Genomic DNA, 19,317 nt, shown 5'->3' on the forward strand with positions numbered 1-19,317 from the left:
CAGATATAACGATCATGCTTAATGCTGGCACCAAATAACAATTATTTAGATCTAAAACTATTCCCGAAGGTAGATGTAGAGGTAGCGTGTCGACTGCGATCACATCGACTTTGGAACCATTTCCCACGCGCATCATCACCTCGTCCTTAGCCAATCTTCACTTAATTCGTAGCCCCTGTTTCGAGTTGCAAATATGAGCAACAGAACCAGTATCAAATACCCAGGTGCTACTACGAGGATTAGTAAGGTACACATCAATACCATCTATATCAAATATACCTTTCACTTTGCCATCCTTCTTATCCGCCAAATACTTGGGGTAGTTCTGCTTCCAGTGACTAGTCCCTTTGCAATAGAAGCACTCAGTCTCAGGCTTAGGTCCGGACTTGGGCTTCTTCACTTGAGCAACAACTTGCTTGCCATTCTTCTTGAAGTTCCCTTTCTTCCCTTTGCCCTTTTTCTTGAAACTGGTGGTCTTGTTAACCATCAACATTTGATGCTCCTTCTTGATTTCTACATCCACAGCCTTTAGCACTGTGAAGAGCTCGGGAATTGTCTTTTCCATCCCTTGCATATTATAGTTCATCATGAAGCTTTTGTAGCTTGCTGGCAGTGATTGAAGAACTCTGTAAATAACAGTATCATTAGGAAGACTAACTCGCAGTTGAGTCAAGCGGTTGTGGTACCCAGACATTCTGAGTATATGTTCACTGACAGAACTATTCTCCTCCATCTTGCAGCTATAGGAATTATTGGAGACTTCATACCTCTCAATTCGTACATTTGCTTGAAATATTAACTTCAACTCCTGGAACATCTCATATGCTCCATGACCTTCAAAACGTCTTTGATGTCCCGATTCTAAGCCGTAAATCATGGCACACTGAACTATCAAGTAGTCATCAGCTTTGCTCTGCCAGACATTCACAACGTCTGAAGTTGCTCCTGCAGCGGGTCTTGCACCTAGCGGTGCTTCCAGGATGCAATTCCTCTGTGCAAGAATGAAGATAATCCTCAAGTTACGGACCCAGTCCATGTAGTTGCTACCATCATCTTTCAACTTAGCTTTCTCTAGGAATGCATTAAAATTCAAAGGATCAGTAGCACGGGCCATTGATGTACAACAACATAGACATGCAAAATACTATCAGGTACTAAGTTCATGATAAATTAAAGTTCAATTAATCACATTATTTAAGAACTCCCACTTATATAGACATCCCTCTAGTCATCTAAATGATCACGTGATCCATATCAACTAAACCATGCCCGATCATCACGTGAGATGGAGTAGCTTTCAATGGTAAACATCACTATGTTGATCATATCTACCATATGATTCATGTTCGACCTTTTGGTCTCATTGTTCCGAGGCCATATCTGCATATGCTAGGCTCATCAAGTTTAACCCGAGTATTCTGCACGTGCAAAACTGGCTTGCACCCATTTTATGTGAACGTAGAGCCTATCACACCCGATCATCACGTGGTGTCTCGGCGCGATGAACTGTAGCTATGGTGCATACTCAGGGAGAACACTTGTACCTTGAAATTTAGTGAGAGATCATCTTATAATGCTACCGCCGTACTAAGCAAAATAAGATGCATAAAGGATAAACATCACATGCAATCAAAAATAAGTTATATGATATGGCCATCATCATCTTGTGCCTTTGATCTCCATCTCCAAAGAACCGTCATGATCACCATCGTCACTGGCTTGACACCTTGATCTCCATCGTAACATTGTTGTCATCTCGCCAACTATTGCTTCTACGACTATTGGTACCGCTTAGTGATAAAGTAAAGCAATTACATGGCGATTACATTTCATACAATAAAGCAACAACCATAAGGCTCCTGCCAGTTGCCAATAACTTTTAGAAAACATGATCATCTCACAGAACAATTTATATCTCATCACGTTTTGACCATATGACATCACAACATGCCCTGCAAAAACAAGTTAGACGGCCTCTACTTTGTTGTTGCAGGTTTTACGTGGCTGCTACGGGCTTCTAGCAAGAACTGTTCTTACCTACGCATCAAAACCACAACGTTTTTTGTCAAGTGTGATGTTTTAACCTTCAACAAGGACCGGGCGTAGTCAAACTGGATTCAACTAAAGTTGGAGAAACAGACACCCGCCAGCCACCTGTGTGCAAAGCACGTCGGTAGAACTAGTCTCATGAACACGGTCATGTAATGTCAGTCCAGGCCGCTTCATCCAACAATACCGCCGAATCAAAGTAAGACATTGCTGGTAAGGAGTATGACTATTATCGCCCACAACTCTTTGTGTTCCACTCATGCATATAACATCTATGCATAGACCTGGCTCGGATGCCACTGTTGGGGAACGCAGTATTTCAAAACAAATCCTACGAGAGGGGAGAGTGTGTCTACATACCCTCATAGACCGAAAGCGGAAGCATTGAGTAATGCGGTTGATGTAGTCGAACGTCTTTGCAATCCAACCGATCCAAGCACCAAACGTACGACACCTCCGTGTTCAGCACATGTTCAGCTCGATGACGTCCCTCAAGCTCTTGATCTAGTTGAGGACGAGGGAGAGTTTCATCAGTACGACGGCGTGTTGACGATGATTGATGAACTTACCGGCGCAGGACTTTGCCTAAGCACTACAACGATATGGCCGAGGTGTGTAACTTTGGAGGGGCGCAATGCACATGGCTAAGAGAAGACTTGGTGTGCCTTTGGGATGCCCCCCTCCCATGTATATAAAGGAGGGGGAAGAGGAGGCCTACCCAAGGAGGACGCGCCATAGGGGGGAGTCCTACTTGGACTCCCGGTCCAAGTAGGATTTGGTCCCCCCATTTCCTATTCCAACTAGGACAAGAAGGGGAGGAGGAACAGGAGAGAAGGAAGGAGGGGGGAGCCGCCCCCACCCCTTGTCCAATTCGGATTGGCAAGGGGGGCGCACGCCACCTCCTGGCGGGCCCTCTCTCTTGTGCACTAAGGCCCATGGTGGCCCATTAACCTCCCCCGGGGGGGAGGGGGGTCCGGTAACCCTCGGTACTCCGAAACTTATCCGAAACGACCCGAACCATTCCGGTGTCCAGATTTAGCCTTCCAATATATGAATCTTTACCTCTCTACCATTTCGAGACTCCTCGTCGTGTCCATGATCTCATCCGGGAATCCAAACAAACTTCTGTCATCAAATCACATAACTCATAATACAAATCGTCATCGAACGTTAAGCGTGCTAACCCTACAGGTTCGAGAATTATGTAGACATGACTGAGACACATCTCCGGTCAATAACCAATAGCGGAACCTGGATGCTCATATTGGCTCCTACATATTCTATGAAGATATTTATCAGTTAAACCGCATAACAACATATGTTGTTCCCTTTGTCATCGGTATGTTACTTGCCCGAGATTCGATCGTCGGTATAATCATACCTAGTTCAATCTCGTTACCGGCAAGTCTCTTTACTCGTTCCGTAATGCATCATCCCATAACTAACTCATTAGTCACATTGCTTGTAAGGCTTGTAGTGATGTGCATTACCGATAGGGTCCAGAGATACCTCTCCGATACACGGAGTGACAAATCCTAATCTTGATCTATGCCAAGTCAACAAACACCATCAGAGGCACATGTAGACCATCTTTATAATAACCCAGTTACGTTGTGACGTTTGATAGCACACAAGGTGTTCCTCCGGTATTCGGGAGTTGCATAATCTCATAGTCAGAGGAACATGTATAAGTCATGAAGAAAGCAATAGCAATAAAACTAAACGATCATAATGTTAAGTTAACGGATGGGTCTTGTCCATCACATCATTCTCTAATGATGTGATCCCGTTCATCAAATGACAAAACATGCACTACAAAAAAATACACTTCCGTGATGATACGTGTTTGTCACAGTAGGTCGCATTTTCTGTCATGCATGTACATCCATGACGATTTTATGACAGAATCAAGATAGTCATACCTGTGCTGTCATAGAAGTGTTCCATGACATTACCAAAATTATCATCACGGAAGTGTCCACTTCCATGACGATAAATCACGCGTCATAGAAGTGCTTTCGTCAAGGGTGACCGACACATGGCATCCACCATAACGGAATGCCGTTAAGCTATCGAGTCGGGTTTTGGATCCGATAACCCGTTAACAGCCCCGACCAATGGGGATTTTCCACGTGTAAAATCATCACTGGCTGGAGGAAACACGTGTCGGCTCATCGCTGGGACAGATGTCATCCACGCATTGGACAGAAGGCGCCTATGATACATCGACACGTGGCACGGCCCAACAGAGGCCCATTCCTGTGAAAAGGCCGGCCCGATTGACTTGGTCAAAAGGTGGCGGGCCGGCCCATGGAAAGCCAGTTAACGGCATGTTCGCATATAGCCCATTTACAGTCCACTAACCCAAGGCCCATTACGCCCTATTCGAATTAGGCCCAGTAGCATCATCTGGGCCATCCAATATGATTCCATCCCGTTTTCACTTCTGGCCCATGTATGGCCCATGACGTCTTTCGGCCCATATGAGGCCCTATGTAACTCTTGGCCTATTAACGGCCCGTGGTGAAACTGGCCCGTAATGAACAGTGTATCACTTTACACCCATTAACGGCCCATGGTGAAACTGGCCCATAAAGAACAGTGTATCACTTTATACCCATTAACGGCCCGTTATTTCATTGGGCCGTTTCCAGCCCATGTTATCTTTCGGCCTTCTCAGAGCCCATTTATTCTTGGGCTATTTTCCAGCATTCTTTTACTTACGGCCCGTTACTGTCATTTTCTGCTTGTGGGCCAAATTCAGCACATGGTTACAGTCGGCCCGTTTGTGGTCCGTTAATACGTTGGATCGTTTTCATAGCGTCATCAAATACGGCCTATTAACGATGGCCCGTTATGGTCGGCCCATGAACGGACGATTCCAACTCTAGCCCGTTTGCGGGCAGAATGTGGTCTGCTTGGCCCATGTTTGGCCAATCGATCACACGGCCCATATAAGGCCCATTGATGATACGACCCATAGAAGGCCCATTGTTTCTACAGCCCATAGAAGGCCCACTTTTTATACGGCCCGTAGAAGGCCCACTGTTTCTATGGCCCGTAGGAGGCCGAGTGTCACTACAGTAAATATTAGCCCATGGTTATTGTGGCCTAGTTTTAAAAAATAGGTTATTGCAGCCACTAGCAAACCACAGAAAAAGAACTGCACTAACTACAAGCAAACAAATAAACAAGACAACAAGGAAATAAATAAGCAAGCAACTTACACTAGGCTATCACGGCTATTACAGATATTACATCCACTGGGCATCAAAGTTCGCCACCAGTGCAAATATAGGGAACACAACAACATATAAATGCCATAGCAAAACAAGTCCAGAACTGAAACCACTTCAGAAGAGCTCAAGAAACAATATCCTGGGTACCCATAATGCTGGCAAGATGCTTAGCAAGCTTATTAACTTTCTCTTGTTTGGTGCTTAAGTCCTCCAACGCTTGATGTTGCACCAGAAAGTACGCATCTGAATTTTGCAGGGACTTCCTCAGTCCTTCGGCTTCCTATCGCATAACATCTGGTCGATGTCTTTCAACTTGAAGTTGAGACTCAAGAAGCCGAACTGATTTAGGAAACGAGTTCGAAGAGCTGGTGCCAGCAGTGGTAGCAAGTAACTCGAACACTACATCAAGACAGGACTTTGGGGTTGTCTCAGTGTCTTCAATATAGTTTTTATTGGCTTTCTTGGAGACCAACAGGGATGTCTCACTATCTTGAACCTTATCTGCATTACTTCCTTTACCATTGCATAATAGGGTACTCTTCTCCAATATTTTATCCGTGTTCTAAAAGAGAAACAAACAAACACATCTCAGGTTTACAATGTAGTATATGAAACTCATTTTGGTAAACCAGTTCAGTAGTAAGGTGGACAGGATAACAACATGAAACAAACATATTTCTATGTAGTATGGTCACTGTATGGTCTATATCATTCTAGTTTATGTTGCCAAAACAAGATAGATATAGTTCGAATCATATCTATTTAAGACAAAGCAGCATAGACAGAATATAAGTGTGGGAAACTATACAGCAATAAAAACACTTGTAGTGTGCATGGCATGAGAACAAAACTGTTTATTCAATTGAAACTGAAATCAACATAGAGCAAGTTACAACAGCAAACAGCCAAACACATTGAAGAAACAGGTCTAAAACATACCTGTTGCGCCATTGGAGTTTCAATTGCATCCTTCAAATTTGAAATTAGTTGGTATCAGTAAATACAGTGATGCAATAGCAAAGTAGTATGAACCATAGCTACGGAACCTGACCTGAGAACAATTCTTCTTCTGCTCTAAGTGTTGACTTCGGGTCCGGAGTGGTGGCCCTCGTGATTTGGGCACTGCAGTTGCCTTACTAACTGCTCGTGTTTGGGTGTTCTGTGGTGGAGATGGTGTTGTGTCAACGGGAACTGCGTGTCTATCTGCTGGGGTTGGGGTTAGAAGGGGTGTAGCTAGTTCTCTGTCCAACTGGGTAGGGGTACAATCTGCATGAGTGTGGGTTATGTGTGGTGGGGCTGGTTCTTGCACAAGTACAACCGTGGTTCTATCTGCATCGACAGGTAGCACGATCTTTTCTGAAGACCGTGTTTTTACTCCCACAGATACTGCCATCACTCCCTCCAATTGAAACAGCTGATAAACAAGAAAAGTAATTGAATGTACAGACATTGTAAGATAGAGAGGTGCAATGGATAGTAGGGAAGAAAACAGGGCATGAAATAATTACATTTATGTTGTCTAAGCAAACAGAATACCAGGACATAATTTCACATATATGATGGCTAATTAAACAGGATAGCATGACACAATTTCACATGTATGATGGCTAACTAAACAAGATAGAATCACATACTTCAAAATATGATGACTATGTAAATAGGATGACATGATATAACTATACGATGTGTCTATTAAAGTGGTTGGCATGCCATAAATCACAAAAATGCCATCGATGGAAACATGATGGCATGATATAATTCACGGATAGAATGACATAATATAAAATATGATGACTATGTAAACAGGATGAGATGATATAACTATATTATGTCTTTAGAAAATGGGTTGGCATGCCATAATTCAGATACATGTTGTCTATGTAAACATCATGGCATGACATAATTCAAATATATGATTTATATACTAAGTAAGTGAGCAGAGGGCAATCACATATATGATGTGTCAACTAAGGAGATGGCATTCAATATTGTGTATATGAGTAAAAACTAAGCATTGCAATACAACATATGCATTATATGAGTAATATAACCCTGCCAAGTTTGAGCATACACCTCAGGGGGATAATAGGACTGGTCATCTGCCTCTGAATCCTCCTCTGAAGAGCTATTTGTAACCAGCAAGATATCTGCTTCAGCAGGTAGCATTGTCTGCTCTGAAGACCTTGTTTTCACTCCAGATTTCTCCATCACCAATTCAAATGGCTGATGCACAGGAAGAGCAGTTGAATATACAAACATTGTTGACAAAAGCAATGAGAAATACAAAAAAGGACGGCATGATATAATTCACATATATGACGCGTGCCTAAACAGCATGGCATTGCATAATTCACATACATAGTGCCTTGCAACAAGATAACATTGCATAATTCACATATATAATGTCTTGCAACAAGATGACATTGCATAATTCACATGTATGGTAATTAGACACTAAACATGTGGCATTCACACAAAGCATGTCTAAACTAAGCAAATGACATAGCAATGCAAGATACCAGATGCATGATATGAGCAACATAACCCTGCCAAGTTAGGGCATGCACCTCGGGGGGGGGGGGGAATATGACTGGTCATCTGTCTCTGAATCCTCCTCTGAGGAGCTATCGATAACCAGCAAGACATGCGCTTCGTAAGATAGCATTGTCTGCTCTGAAGACCTAGTTTCCACTCCAGATTTTTCCATGACCGTGTCGAATGGCTGATGCACAGGAAGAGTAATTGAATGTACTAAAATTGTTGACAAATTTAACACATAATAAAAATGATGGCATGATATAATTCACATATAAGATGACTGACTAACTAGGGTGGCATTGCAAAATTCACATATATGATGCCTAGCTAGACAAGATGGCATTGCATGATTCACATATACGATAAAGAAACTAAACAGATGACATTGACACAAAGGGTGTCTAAACTAAGCAGGTGACATCTTTAATGTATACAGTAAGCAATGCAAGGCACCATATGCATGATATTACCAACATCAGCATGCCAAGTTAGAGCGAAGACCTCATGGGGTAAATAGGAGTGGTCTTCTCCTTCTGAATCCCCCTCAGAACAGTTATCTTCCTCTTGATTACGATCCGAAATGGGTGGAGGGGGGATGCCTTTGCGCCCACCATGGAACGACGTCTACATGAAATTTTATTGCCACGCAATGCTCGTCTCTTTAGCTCTACATGATCAGTTCCATTGTGTATAATAACTGGCATGCATAGGAATAAAACATAGTGAGATTATGTAAGGAGTGCATGCACAAATCCAGAGTGATGGTAGCAAACTGTGGATAGACCCAAAACCAATAATAGCAGGCAGATAATAGCTTTAGTTAAAAAATACAGATAATGGCTCCTTTAATGTTTGTTTGCACCCAACATGAAACTCATAGTAGGCACCGGAGATTAACCAGATAGTAGACAGATAATACTAATTGATGCCCCAATATATACCCCACAACCATTTAAAAACTCAAGTTTCAGCATTAGTTTGGACCTGACTCGGAGTCTAATAGGTGAACACGACGATAATGTAGCATGTCATCATATTAAGCGACGCATAACATAAGCAGACACAAAAGAGTGCGACCTCTCTTGTGGACCAGTGTAGTCCTCAAGGTCATCTGCTCAATTGATGATGGTAATGCAGTTGCCGTGGCTGACGTCGGAGGGGAAGAAGATCTGAGGCGGCGAAAGACAGTCTGGAGAGCGGATCCCTGCTGTGGTGAACCCTTCCGTCGTAGGAGCAGCTGAGCTGGGGTGGAAGACAGCGCCGCAGGAGCAGGACAAACCACACAAGGTTTTCTTTGACACATATCTGTAATAGAAGTAATTGAGTAAGGGCTTGTTTGAATCTGAGGATTCTAACAATGCAGGGATAGGAAATAGACAGGAATAGGATAGGAATGCACGTGCAAAACAGAGAATTTAAAAACACAGGATTTCTGCCAATCTGGGTGTTTGATTCACAATAGTTGGAAGATCACAGGATGCAAAAAAGCATGGTGAGATTAAGTAAAACCACAAGACAATGTACGATCATAATGCTATTATGCTACTATCTCTTAGTCTTCTGCTTGATGAATAGGAATATGAAAAGGAGGAGAAGTGGAAATTAGAATTCCTACGGTTTTTCTTTCAAGGAGAGACTAAAGGAACAAATCCTACAGTTTTCCTTTGCTCCATTCCTTTGCACCAAATTCATGAAAAGTAGTACCATAGGAAACTTTCCAATTCTGATGTTTTTCATTCACTTTTCCTTTCAAGCACTGGTGATTCTAGTAGGCGGGCTTGAGCAAGTAAAATCCTACACTAAAAAAATGTTTTTGTGCTACTTCTATTACTTTGGACCCAGGCCACTGCCATACTAGCTCAACTCCCAGGCCCATCGACAAATGCACGGCTCAAACGCGCAGAGATAAATAATGATGGCATTCAAGAGAGTCCATCACGGATAGCTAAGTTGCCTGGTACCTCACTTGTTGTCATATAGTAGGATAAAATAATCGTATTACCCATTACTACGATTGCTCAGTGTGGACAATATATATAACATGTAGAGTAAAAAAGAGATGCAACAAGTGTACAACCTCTTTGGCGAAGCCATGTCGATCTCAGCGTGATTGGGTTGGCCGGTGAGGATGCTCCGGCTGACTTGGCTATCGGAGGAGGGGAAGAAGATCTTAGGCGTCTAGAGATGGAGCCCGAGGTACTGCTCCGCTATGATGGAGGGTTTTGTCGTTGGAGCAGCTCCGGTGAGTTGTACGACGCCGAGGCTGAAGCAGGACAAGAGAGACAATGAACAACGTTAACCTGAGTGGAATTCTAATAGCATCTCCAATACATGACGTAAAATACATACCCACAAAGTGCTAGATGTAAAATACATCAGCCGCTCATCTCTAAACTTAACTGTCGAAACCGAACTTAACTGTCGAAACTGAACTTAATTGTCGAAACTGAACTTAACTGTCGAAACTAAATTTTGCTGTCGAAACTGAATTTTGCTGTCGAAACTGAACGCACTAGCAAGGTGAGGCTACACATCGGTCGACTGACTTTTTCATATCTGGTCAGTCGATTTTGCAGCCGTTCATCTTCAACCTCCACCCCCCTGACCTGCCAGCCACCACCAGCTAAACAGCAGCCCCCTGCCACCCGCGGCCGGCAGTGCGCCACCCCGCCCGCCCCGAAAACACTCCCCACTACCGGTCCGCTGCCGCCCCGGCCATCCCTCTAGGCCCCCCCCCATGCCGAGCTTTTTCTCTGGCAATCCCCATGCCACCGCCATGCCAACACCCCACCACCGCCGCGACCACGGCCCCATCCTGAACCCTAAGATAGATAGTGGGGTACCTCTCCGGCGAGCCCCCTCCCTGCTGTGGCTGGTTCTTCCTTCACCCCGGCGAGCCCCCCCCTGAAAATCGACTGACCCAAAAGTCGATTCAGTCGACTGAAGTGTAGCAAGAGCAAGAGTGAGAGCAGCGCGCGAGCAAGAGCAATAGCAAGAGCAGACCAGGCAGGGGACCGAGAGCAAGAGCAGAGCAGCAGCGCGAGCGAGAGCTGAAGCAGCAGCAGTTCCTACTGATGTGGTCGTCGCCGCCGAGGGAGTGACGACGTGGAGGAAGTGGTCGGCGACGCCACCGTGGATGGAGACACGCCGTGTCGGCTCGGGACCAAGCGCCGGCAGCATCGTGAGATCGAATCAAGAAGAAAATGCGGCGATTAGTGTACAACCTCTTTGGTGGTGCCGATTAGGCCGCAGCTTCATCCGAGGAAACGGTGATGATGATGCTCTTCCGGTGGTGCAGGTGATGATGGCGGTGTGGGAATGGAGGTGGCGCGAAAGACGAGGGGAACGTCGGGGCAGCTCCTTGGAGGTGGAGGACGGGGTGGCTGAACCGGCGGATGTAGATGAGGGACGTCGAGGTGTTGTTGTGGACGACATTGTCGGGGAAGAGGCTCTGACTAGGTGGAGGACAGAGCAGGGTGTGCGGTTTCGTCGTGGGTTTTCACGGCCTCGGTGTATGAATGGCTGGGTAGATGGGATGGCAGTGGGGAACCATGGCTTAGAGACGCGCTTGTCCTAATTGTGGGGTAAGTTACGAAAGTACCCCCACCGATTTGAGGCGGTTCTTTCTGTTTAGGGGTACCACGGGCATTTTGCGTGTCGGGATTTCACATGAGGTAGGAGTTTTCGCGCGCGTTGTAATTTCGGAATAGCAAGGTGCGGGTTGAGATGGAGGGAGTTGTCGGAGCACAACAAGACAAAGATATATCTTAAATATTTCGGGATAACAAGGCACAGGTTGAAGAGGTGGGAGTTTCGCAGCACGATAGACAGAGACGCTAGCTTGAATTTTCAGCATAACAAGGCACGGCTTGAAATTTCAAAAGAACAAGCTTAACGTGTACCCAAATAAAGATAATTTGCACCTCAACACGCACAACACACACACACAAACACCATTTAGACTAGACTAAGGTACACGTGCATTGCACGCATGAGATTTGGCAACCAAATTATGAATAAATACCACATTATAGCATGCAAGCTTTGATTCATATATGCATGATGTAGATGTTCATTTAATTCTTATAGTTCATTTCATTCAAAATCATCTAGTTTTTATAAGAAAGCTATCTATTTTAAGATTCATGGAATTGTGCGTCGTAAGACATAAAGTAAAAACAAATAATGGCAAAGCATGTAGAAAAACATTTGGGAAATTCTGATACGAAAGATTCTAGAACAAATAAGAAGTGCTTGTGTTTTGATGTTTGTGCATTATGCTTTAGTTCAACCATGGAGTCTTCTAGATTATACATGTGGCGAAATCTGGTGGAATCTAGATGATATCCAACGTTCAGTAGTGCTCAAGTTTGCCATCTTTGGACCATCGGATTCGCCTCATCCAACGACCATCTTTCAAAGTTAAAGTTACCCGCACAATATAAAAAATATAAAAAATAATATATATATATAGGGGTATAGATATAGATATGTGATGTGAAAGCCGCCCATCATCTCCAGTTAGAATAGTGTGTCCATGCACGGATGCGACGTGGCCAAATGATGTCTGCCATCGGTATCTCAAATCCAAATTAGTCTGACCTTGTTCAATGTGTATACATTACAACATGCTCGTTTCCAAACCACACCGCGTAGATCTCCGTTATATTCATGCATGCATGGGTTTCAAACATCAGGATCTCTTATTCAAATATTTGAATTCAACTTTACATTGATTATGACCTCACCTATTCTTTTACACCCACACAGTAGTCTTCTCTTTATAATTGTACCACTAACTTTCTCTTGTGCATGCATTCACACACACTTCCAGTCGGCATTATCCATCGCACACATGCAATCTTTTTCTTCAGGTCGGTCTCCCATGAAGGAACACACCCACACACATCCCCCTCTCCATCATATCGGGCATTCTTTATCTGTCACACGTGCATGTGCAACGATCGATGTTCCTCTATGTATGTGTGTATATAGCTAGGTCTTTCATAGTTTTCCACACAAATCGATCAATCGATATATCCAGTGAGGTCTCACCCTCTTTCCCACGTCCACATCGATCAATCTATACCTCTCTATATAGGATTAACATACATTGCTAATACACCCACATTAATTATGTATCCAACGTCCCCCTCTCATCATCCATGCCTTCCGCTTCATCTCTCAGACGCGTGCACAATGGCGAAGACAGGGGGCAGTAAGGGTGTCAGGACCCCGATTCCAAGTCACATCGATCTAGCCGGTAACACCTCATATCACTTTGCGGCCTCACGCACGGTATTCCCACGGGTGTCGCCTTACCATGGCCCGGGACCATTTGCGCCTTTTGGCTCACGTATATGATAGTGTCGCTAGCAACCATATGACAGAGAACCCGGGCCGACATGGCTAGTCGTGAACCCAAGGCGGGACTAACCTATGGGGACAGGCATACATGAATCAACATCGAACATGTCGGTCAGCAGCGTGTGAATTCGGGCTATAGCACTGGGCTAACAGGACTCCGGGAACCCGGGCTGTAGCAGGCTAGGCAGGACTCCGGATGTCAGTGCGTGACATTTCCCCGAAGGGACAGACACAGGAACGAAGTGGAACACATGCCGGCTAGTCAAGTGTCTAGAGCAGTAGTGCTGGGTTAGCAGGACTCCGGTGAACCGGGCTGTAGCGGACTACTATCGCTTAGGAGGCACGAGACTACATTCCCCATATGAGAGGCTGCCAAGGATAAACAACTAGATTATCGGATCCCACTCATACCATGCATTTCAAACATACACACAATATGCCCGATATGAGTACATACAACTTGGCATCACAACATAACTCTACGACTCAAGTATTTATTCATTAGGATCCGAGGAGTGAGGTATTACAAACATGGGTCTCATGATCCCACATTCAGAGCATACAAGTCAAAACACATGCGGAAGCTTAACATGTCTAAGTACAGACATCTACAAATGGAAAAGGCTGAGAAGCCTGACTATCTACCAGATCCTACCGAGGGCATAAGATCGTAGCTGAGATAACAAGCTAAACGTCGAAGTCCACATGGAACTACTAGCGAGACTGACGTCTCTCTGCAAAACATAAAATAGGCAAACGTGAGTACAAATGTACCCAGCAAGACTTACATCATAACTAACTACATATGCATCAGTATCAGCAAAGGGGGTGGTGGAGTTTGACTGCAGCAAGCCAGCTTTGACTCAGTGGCTATCCTAAACTACGACTGCAAGCAACTCTTTTGAGGTGGCGCACATGAGTCCACATATTCACCATTCAATACACCACTATGGATCCGCTCCCGTCTCCCTATGAGAAGGCCATCCATAGAACTCATGCTTATCTTGCGAGTTTTAGAGTATGCACTTTCACTTTTCTATGAACTGTTATAGGCAACCCAGAAGTCCATTACCGTGGACATGACTATTCGAATAGATGATGTTAACCCTGCAAGGGTGTACTTCTTCACACACGCTCTCGCCACTTACCACCATGTACACGTCGTGTATCTCGGCAACCTTCAAGCAGAAGCCTGGCGAGGGAGTCGGCCACGACCTGACTAACCACACAAGTCTCTAGTCCAGGTTTATCGCCTATTCGGGTTCCATCCGCGAGGAGATCCGGCCGGAGTTTCGCTCACAGCCCCAAACGATGTGTGCAGGGTTCCCGAGACACCAAACGGGCGCCCGGTACACCGTGCCACAGTGTATCTACCGCATCATAGCCCACCCCTAGGGTAAGTGCTACGCACAGCCGCCAACACATATCCTACAAACACCAGAAACTAGTTGCAACTCCTGGACAGAGGACAAGGGCAGTTAATAAGTCGAGAGGGTCCATTGATTTCGGGCCCAATGCGTGGTAGTAGCTGTTCATGGATCACAAACACAGAACTCAGTTCCTAAGAACGGTTTCAATGAGACAACCCACCATGTACTCCTACATGGCCTCTCACCGCTACCTTTACCAAATCGTGTTACTTAGCTCACACACAATAGGACATGTTCATCACTGTTCAAATTCATCCCCGATGAATCAGACCTGACTCAACTCTAAGCAGTAGCAGGCATGAAAAACAAGCATGAATGAGTAGGCACATTAGGGCTCAAACAACTCCTACTCATGCTAGTGGGTTTCTTCTATTTAATGTGGCAATGACAGGTCATGCAGAGGAAAAGGGGTTCAGCTACCGCAGCATGTAACAGTTGAATCGATGTTGTCCTAATGCAGTAAAAGAGAGCAGGAGCGAGAGAGTGGGATTGTATCGGAATGAACAAGGGGGTTTTGCTTGCCTGGCACTTCTGAAGATAACAATGGGTCTTCATCGGTGTCATCAAACTCATCGTCGGAACCTCATCTACTGAGAGGGGACAAATACCGGCAACAGAGAAGGAAAACACAATCAATGCGATGCACAATATGATGCATGATCATGACATGTCAATATGCTGTGTTTTGAGCTAATGCAACTAGCAACATGTTAAATGGAGTTGGTTTGAATCCTAAGTTCAAATTCAAACTCCATATGTGAGGGTTTAAATGCCATTTATATGATTTGGCCTAAACAGCAGCCATAAGTTGTTCTAACATGCATGAAAATGGTACGGATGGATAGATTGGATTTGTCTGATCATTTTTCATATATAACTTATTTCATTCTGAGCTATAGATTATTTTCTATGAATTTTAGAAGTTTGCAACATTTTCTGGAATTTCCTGAATAAGAATAAATCCAGAAAATTATTAACTACGTCAGCAGTGCGTCACTGTGACATGAGCAAGTCAACTGCGGCTGACTAGGTCAAACCTGACCAATGGGGTCCACTGGTCAGTCACACAGTGCTGGTTCGAGTCAACGACAGGTGGGACCGGTCAAAGGCCACGTTAGCAAAGTCAATGCTGACATGTGGGTCCACTGGAATCAAATTAAGTCCAATTAATTTTGTTAGTAGGTTAAATAAACCTGTGGGGCCCGGCTGTCATTGGCTCAGGTGCTAACCTAATTGGCAATTAGTGCCTAATGGTTGGATTAGGCCGGCGGTTACTCGCCGGCGTAAGCAGAGGCGGTGACGTTCCCCGTCTAGCCAACTCCGACGACGGGAGCAAGCGGGGCTGGGCGTGTTGGAACTAGAGCAAGGGTGCGCGTCAGTTGGTGGCCTCGGGCGATGCTAGGGTGGCTGGGAACATCGACGGCATCGAGTTCCATGGCGGCGCAGCTGCGTCTTGCACGGGCGCGAGGGCTAGGGTGCACGAGTGGACGACCTGAGGCGCGCTACGGCTTCCTGAGAAAGCCTGGAGCACGACTGCGTGCTTGGATTGGCCAGGCGGGCTGGCTACTGACGGCGAGCTTCGCGACGGCAATAGCGAGCTCCCGCGAGGTGGAAACCACGACTGGGGGGAGAAAAGGACGGCGGGGAGAGGGGCGAAGGAAGAGGGGCTCACAGGGAACCCGTAGAGAAGCTCTTCGTGCTCGGGGATGGCTTGGACGGAGCGAATCAACGCCGGCGATCTCGGACGTTCGAGGTTGAAGATGACAGTGGTGAGGATGATGCACGGCTCCTAGCGAAGCATGGCTCGGCGTGGACGAAGAGGACGATGTGGCAGATCTCGCAGACACAACGAGCGGTCGAGGGGAATGGGGTGGCTATGCGAACAACGACGGTGAGCTTGCGGTGGCTTCGGCCACGGTGCGGAGCGGGCGCGGGAAAGAACGAGCAAGAGAGGGAGCGATCCCCATGGGCTTGGGGGTAGCGTGTCGTCATCCAGAGAGGGCCAGGGCGAAGTGGCAAGCAGGAGGTGGCCGACGATTGCGCGCGCGCGTCGGGCACGCGCTCGTCCTCCTGGCAAAGGAGGAAGACGACAGGGGAGGAGGCGGTGGTGGGCTGGGCCGGTGAAGCTGGGCTGGCAACAGGTAGGTGGGCCGAGGTAAGTGCCAGGTTAGTCCTTCTCTCTCTCTCTCTCTCTCTCTCTCTCTTATTTAGTTTCAGTTTTCTATTTTTCTGTAATTGTTTTGACTTAATTAAAAATGCTAAAGCACTTTGTAAAATGCTGCAATAATTTGTGGATACTCTATGGATTATTCTAGTGGCCCACATTTAATTTCAGCATTATTTGAGCATTTAAATTATTTATTGTGTTTAAATGCCCAAATTCAAATACTTTATGATTTAATTCAAAAATCCAGGAATGACCTATAAATATGTTCAACATTTTTGGCAGAGGTTTTCACCTTTATCAGAAATCATGAACATTTCCAAAGGCATTCTGGGTCACTGAAAAATATTTTATTTGTACCTAGTTTGATTTGATCTGGTGCTAGGGTTTGAGCATCCCCATTTCATATTTAAATGAAATTGAACATGGTGCATGGATGCTTTAATGCAACTAATGGCAAGCAATTCTAGGGCTGTGACAAAGGGCCCTGCCCCCCTCCCCCTAACATCACTATATATATGAATGTGATCATTAGACCATTGCTGCTAAAAATGGTTTAAGTTCATGAATTGACCCTCCACGTGAAGGATTAGCAATGCTTGGCCCCCTAGCTCATTTATTTTTCATGGCTCCGCCACTACGCGCAATAGCGCACGTGTTCGCCCCTCTCTCTAAATATCGATCTCGCACTTGTGCATCCCTTCATAGTCTCCCTCCACTCGGCCCCTCACACCATCTTCTAGCCCCCCGCCGGATTTTTCCACATGTAGAATCTAGCAGACTCCATGGTTGAACTTAAGCATAATGCACAAACCTCAAAACAACAGTGGTTCTCTTTTGTTCTAGAATCTTCCGTATCATAACTGCCCAACTTTTTTTCTAGTTGAATTGCCATTATTTGTTTTTACTTTATGCTTTACAACGCACGATTCCATGAATCATAAAATAGATTAAGGGCTTCTTTGCTTCAAAGGATTCTCAAAGGAATTTTGGAGGATTCTAATCATTAGGAATTTTTCCTATCTTGGTTGTTTGATTCGTAGGATTGTAAACCATAGGAATTTTTCCATGTGATTCATTTGCACTATCTTTCATAGGAAACATCCCATCCAGTCAAACCTCTTTGAAAGAATTCTGCATTTTTCTATGCACAATCAAACACTCGTACAATCCTGTAGGATTCAAGACGACATTCCACTATAATCCCATGTTTTTCCTATTCCCGCGTTCTTAGCTTTTTTATAAAAACTAATTGATTTTGAATGAGATGAACTATAAGAATTAAACGAAGGGCTACATCAGGCATATATGACTCGGAGCTTACATGCTATAGTGTGGTATTTATTCATAATTTGGTTGCAAAATCTGATGCGTGCAATGCACGTGTACCTTACTAGTACTTCGAGTATGTGCAAAACACGTAAATTAGAATACCAATGGCACGCTACACAGTGTCTCTCTTACAGTTCATGAAGCCACGTGGAACATGTGGAGGCGTTGTCGCGACCTCCTTGCATGGATTGATCACAGTGACATGCTGCTGGTTCCAGAAGAATGTACTCGTCGTCCCTGAGCCATACTGGCGGTACATGCACGAAGCGAAGATGTGCACGCACGCCACACACGCACGCATTCCCTCGCACGCACATGTGGGTACACGGGCGGACGAAATTTTGTACCAAGATCCACCCCACGTGATAATTTGACGCGTGTAAAGTCGTTCACTTCATTGATGGTTAATTAATACAGCGCATACAAATTGACTGGATGTGAGGGCGGAAGAAAGACATTATTACTCCACTGCGCGCATGCGAGTAGTTAAATCATGGGTTGCTAGTAGTACTTCCATTGGTCTCCTTCGTATTTTGTGCCAATTTTTGACAGTAACATAATATTTACGCATTTGAGCAGTGTAGTACTAGAAATTTTTGATCCGCTAAACTCATCGGGAGCCGTTTCGGGCCTCGAAACCAAAACCATCAATTAATCTTTACCTTGTTCCCATCACATTCGAAAGCCTGCTCACACCTACTAGTACGTACCAAACATGAACGTGTTCCCACTATGCAGGTATTAGTACTAGTGCTAGTACTTAGGTTATAAAAAGGGGAACTACCTAACCGAAAATTACTCTACCTTTCCTCCTCATAAGTGCTTCTTCTTCGTTCGTCGTTGCCATGGCCGGTGAGCTACTCTAACAAGGGAGTGGCAACCAAGGCTGCGAAAAAAAGAGAGGGCTCGTCGCCACGCAGAGACCTCGAAAGATCTCTCACGGGCAGGCGAGCGCCCTAGCCGCAGAGGCGAACATGCCGAGCCAGCGGAGCTAGAGTCGTTATCCCTCGACGGCATGCCCGATCAGCCCAATAAGCACCTCAATAAGCAGAAGGGGTTCATCCAAGGCTTCATGGAGTTGCTGAAGGAGAGCCTCGACGACATGCCCGCTGAGCTCAATCAGCAGGGGGAGTTGACCGCCGGCTTGGCGATGCTACTGAAGAAGAGCATTGCCTCGGAGAAGAAGGCGACCGGCGAA

The sequence above is a fragment of the Triticum dicoccoides genome, chromosome 4A (assembly GCF_002162155.2).
Source record: "Triticum dicoccoides isolate Atlit2015 ecotype Zavitan chromosome 4A, WEW_v2.0, whole genome shotgun sequence".
Lineage (NCBI taxonomy): Eukaryota > Viridiplantae > Streptophyta > Magnoliopsida > Poales > Poaceae > Triticum > Triticum dicoccoides.